At 34.5% G+C, this 5,304-nt stretch overlaps 1 pseudogene; it reads left to right on the top strand.

Moving 5' to 3' along the window:
• The first annotated feature begins 1,502 nt into the window (after positions 1-1,502).
• LOC112481504 lies at positions 1,503-1,614 on the top strand (annotated as a pseudogene).
• Positions 1,615-5,304: the final 3,690 nt, after the last annotated feature.

Genomic DNA, 5,304 nt, shown 5'->3' with positions numbered 1-5,304 from the left:
ATACAGGAAAAAGTATTCAAGCTGAAGAGAAACGAATACATTAAGGCCACAATGAGGAAAATTTTCAAACAGATTTGATTGGCAGATTTTTAAATGTCTAACAATACCACGTACTGGTGATGATGTAGGCCAAAGAAAATTCTCGTGATTTTAAGAGCGGAAGCTGGTACAGTTTGAAAAGGAGTTCTTCAATAGCTGATATCTTTACAGAAGTACATGAGGAGCAAATTCGGAGGGCCTTTCAGGTTGGTTTACTTCTCCTTTTTGTTAGCTGAGAAGAGAGACAGTTCAGCTGGAAACTGATCAACCTGCAAAGAGACAGTAAGGCCTCTGGGTATTGCCCATGCTCCTGGCAGTTGAGGTTCTTCTCTGGACAATGACCTTGGAGCTCTGCATGTTTGCTTTGCAGAATAGTTCCTGTACCTGGCGATCCCTTGAAATATCTTTATTTTACAGTTAAAATAGTTGCTTGTTATCTATATTAGGCTAATCTAATGACTTGATGAGGCAGAAGTCCCAAACCTTGGTAGGATTTATCTCCTGACCACTGGCCCACTTGTTTCTCACCAGGGTATCTAGAGAACTTGTCATGTCCTGCTCACCAGGTATGATAAACATGGTACTATTGATATACCAACATAAAGTTTTCCAAGATGTCTAGGCAACCAAGGCCTTTTGTACTATATTGTGGTAGAGAACAAAAGAGTTAACGTAGTTTTTAGGCAAAAAAATTAGTAGGTGTTGCTGCCTCCATGGGGAATAAAAAGAATGCAGTCACCCTATCAGTAGCCACATGCCAGGTGCCAGGGGCTATATTAATCTCTTCTATAAAGCCTATTGCATTCTGCACAGCAGGTATGATTGAAGTTACTGCTAAGTTAAGTTTACAGTAATCTATAATCATCAACTCATGAAGTATCCACCTCAAGGCTGATCTTTGCATGGTCTCAAGATATTCGGATGGTGTTCTACTCAAGAAAGGGGACGTGTTCAGCTTAAGTGTTTACATGAATGTGTAGATTCAAGGTTCTTAAGTACATCCTGCCAAAAATTCCCATAACTGGACTCCTTCTATTTTCTCATCAGGGCACTGATTTTGCCACTCTTATGGTCAAATATTGAGCCTGTTTTCATCAGTCTTCCCTCCAGGTGCAGAAGATAATGGCCTCATTAAATGCCGAGACTGAGGCTTTTCTGCTTTCACAGTAAGGTCTGAGTTGATTGTTGGATAACCTAAATCTATCCTTCCCTTTTTCAGGGCTTCTACAACAGTAGCCAAAAACTACCCAACTCCATAGTCCCTCTAATTACCATTGCCCCATATATCTCAAGAGCTAGAGGTATTGTATAAGCCCGTGCTTCCACCTCAACTGTGCCTCATCCCAATGCCCTGCAGTAGAAGTCTTAGTAATTATGAAGTTGCAGCATTTGAACAGTTATCATGTTCATTTTCTTAAAACAATAATTTCTTTTTTACCACCTGAGTGTCAATTTTAGAAACCCCTAATGCCTCCCTGAACAAGCCCGATTCCGTCTGATCTCAGAAGCTAAGCAGGGTCGGGCCTGGTTAGTACTTGGATGGGAGACCACCTAAGAAGACCAGGTGCTGTAGGTGTAAAAAATGAAAAAAATGAAGAATTGTAAGCTGACAAGGTCCTTGCAATCTGTGAGGTCAACCAAGGGTTGCCTCACCTGAAAATAAAAAATAAAAAACCAAAAACCTGGAAATCCATCTTAAGGATTCACCTTCTAGAATCACTTCTGGTAACAGCAGCTTTTTTAGTTTGGAGTCTTTCTAAAGCAAAATCTAATATAAGTATTTGAGTGTATGTTTTTAATGGGGAAATGATCCCAGGAAGTACTGTGTGTAAAGGCAATAGGGGCAAAATTTAGATAGGGAAAGGAACAAAGCTGATATAAATATATCTGTGATGGGTTACTGCTATAGATAACTGGTTCCAATTCATTTAGAAACCCTCTGAGAAACTGTAAAGAATATTTCTCACAATTGTTGATGCTCACTGGTTGATAGTCACAGGCCCCCATTCTGGCCTTTGGAGAAATAGGGGACAGGGCTTCTGCATTCAGAGAATATACTCACACAGACAGAGCCGTCAACAGATGAGCTCCCAAGAAGAATGTGGAATATGGACAGGACACCAACAACACTATAGTCCCCCCATCTGTAGTTTTGCTTTGTGCAATTTCATTTACCTGTGGTCAACTGTGGACTGAAAACGTTAAAGGGAAAATTCCAGAAATAAACAATTCATAAGTTTTAATTGTGTGGTGTTCTGAGTAGGGTAATGAAATCTCACCCTCCTGCTCTGTCTGCCCAAAATGTGAATTATTTCTTTTTTGAGAGGATCCACGCTGTACGTGCTCCCCACCCATGAGTCACTTAATGGCCATAGGTTCTCAGATTGACTGTCTAGTTATCTTAGTGCTTGTGTTCAAGCAACTCTTATTATACTTAATAATGGCCCCAAAGCACAAGAATAGTTATGCTGGCAATTTAGATATGCCGAAGAGAAACCATAAAGTGTATCCTTTAAGTGAAAAGGTATGTATGTATTCGAGAAAAAAAAAACAAAAAACCCTTAGTATGTATAGGGTTTGGTACTATCCAGTTTTAGGAATCCATGGGAGGTCTTGGAACATATACCCCACTGATAAGGGAGTACCACTATATTTCCAGTTTTTGTTCAACAATGCAGTTTTCATGAGAGACCGGAGGAAATCCTACATATAAGTCATTAAAATAAAAAATTATTTATGTGCGAAAGCAGTTTACTGAATTTTAGATTAGTATTCCAACGTAGTTATTGGACTAAAATGGTTTATACAAGAATCACAAATTAGATAACCAGGAACTGTGAAGATTTAGAGAAATTATGGGTTTTCAAGTAATCAATTACTTAACAGTTTCTCCCCTAATAGTTTTGCATGTCTCTAAAATTAGTTGATTCTGATAATACTTATGAAAGCATAAGTAGATATCAGATTTTAGGTTTCATATATTTAAGCAAAATGACTCTGTATGAAAGTGCTAAAATTTGAGCCCCACAAACATTTTGTTCTTGTTCTTAGGATTTAACTTTATAAATAATTAATATTTCTTCTGATTAATTACATCATGCATTACAGATTCTGTATATACAACAGTATACAAAATAATTATGCTTTTGTGAAACAATTAAGGAGAAAATACCTATGAGCACCTATTATGTGAAAAGGTCTTTACATAATGCTGAAAAGAATAAACTATTCAGACAGAAAATATATATCCTACTTCATGAATAATCTTGGGGAACTAAGTCAGTAAGAAAATAACAAAGAATATAAATCAAAATTTTAAAAAATCACATGAATGATTTGTTATATGATTAATAGTTTCACCACTTGGCAATATTAACAATATAAAGGAATTATACTACTTATGAATCACAATTCATTACTCAGATATGTTTATCTTAGACAGTTAAAGATTTTCTCATATATCACCTATTTTAAACACTCTAGAATTTCAAAGTATAAAATTATATATACAAATAAATAATGTATTTACTGAATGTTCTTATATACTCACTGTGACTCTATTATAGTTAAATATATGGCTTTAAAGTTTTACATTTTCTGATCTCAGAAGCTAAGCAGGATTGGGCCTGGTTCGTACTTGCATGGGAGACCACTTAGGAATACCAGGTACTGTAGGCATAAAATAAATAAATAAATAATAAAATAAAATTTTACATTTTCATGGTCCTGAAATTAAATATATATAATCTCCTGTGTGTGTGTGTGTGTGTGTGTGTGTGTGTGTGTGTGTGTGTGTGGTGTGTGTTTAGAGAAGATTTGGGCCCAATATTATTTTTTTTCCTAAAGTTAAAATATTTTGTTAACATCTTAACATCTACTTTTACAATCTAGTAAAAATACGATTCATAATGGTGACTGGATTCTCAGGGAAATACACTTATTATGTTCTTACACTTTACTAATGTAGAATATATATAATTTATTTGTGAAATATCCCTAAAAAGTAGCTGGTAAGGAAAAGTTTTAGCATATGGAGAAATGTTTATCATCCAGATTGATCCTTGTTGAAGTCTAGCTAACTGAAGAGTTTATAAAATGCAATATTTACTTAGTACAATAAACAAATCCTATAGACACAGTTTTAAAAAATTTAACATTTATGAGCCACTATCATATTTAGAGTACCAGTAAGCATAGAAAATATTTTTGTTAATTTAAATACAATGCATGTATAGTAAAATAAATCTTTAAATTATTATTATTAAAATCAATTCTGAAAAAAAGAAAAACCATGTTTCTTTATAATGAATTAGAAAAGAAAAGTTATATGCATGATAAGCTATTTAGGCATATTTTCTCTATGGTGAACATTTTTCAAGTATGAAAATTAGCATATCAGTGCCCTCATCATGCCATTAGTCTTATTTCTGCCTTGTAAAGATCTCATTCTGTAGGGATTTGACTAATGAAGTTTTGGTGCCGAGACAATAACGGCTTCCTCAGAGCAGAGACTGCCAATTCAACCATATTGTGCTGAACTGCAAGAACTGTGCCAAATTGTGTGTGTCTACTTCAGAAACAAGCTGTTCATTAAAAAGAAAAAGGAAAAAAAAAAAAAAAAGGTAAGCAGCAAAATACATTTTAAATAGTAACTATGAGGTCCTGGCACACTTTAAAGATTTGATTTCTTTTCCCACACTATCAAAACAGTCAATTTAAGTTTCTTTCTGAGGATGAACAAGATTGTTAAACAAACTTCAGTGTCAATTTTATCAACCTGCAAGTAGAAAAAAAGAACATTTTCAAAGACACATTGCAGTTTGCAGTAGTGCCTTAATGTTTAAACTTCTTCATTTATTTCAAAATAAAATATTTATTCTAGCACAATCTTCTGCCAGGCACCATGCTAGGCTATGTACCTACCCCTATTTCTCATTTTTGTTTAAAAATGTTTTAATATTTAAAAGGGAATTTTTCCACATTAAAACTAATAGATTATGAGTCGGAGTCCTGTAATGCCTTATGTTAAAATATTGGGCACCTTTAAAGCCATTTATCTTTTGCTGATTGCTTCTATTCCACTCATTCTTGTATCTTTCTTAAATCCCAACTACCAATTAGCAAGATTATATTATCTTTCCTCAATAATATTTATTGTTTTCTATCTCTTTTTAAAAATATTGTTAAGTTCTTCTGCAGTAGAGGAGATTCTCAAATTTGTCCTAAAAATCTCTGTCTTGATTTTCTGCAGTGACAATTCTGTTC

Source organism: Pteropus alecto, unplaced genomic scaffold (genome assembly GCF_000325575.1).
Source record: "Pteropus alecto unplaced genomic scaffold, ASM32557v1 scaffold72, whole genome shotgun sequence".
In the NCBI taxonomy this organism is placed as follows: Eukaryota; Metazoa; Chordata; class Mammalia; order Chiroptera; family Pteropodidae; genus Pteropus; species Pteropus alecto.
Note: the sequence above shows the minus strand (reverse complement) of the source record. Positions and strands in the feature narration are given on the sequence as shown.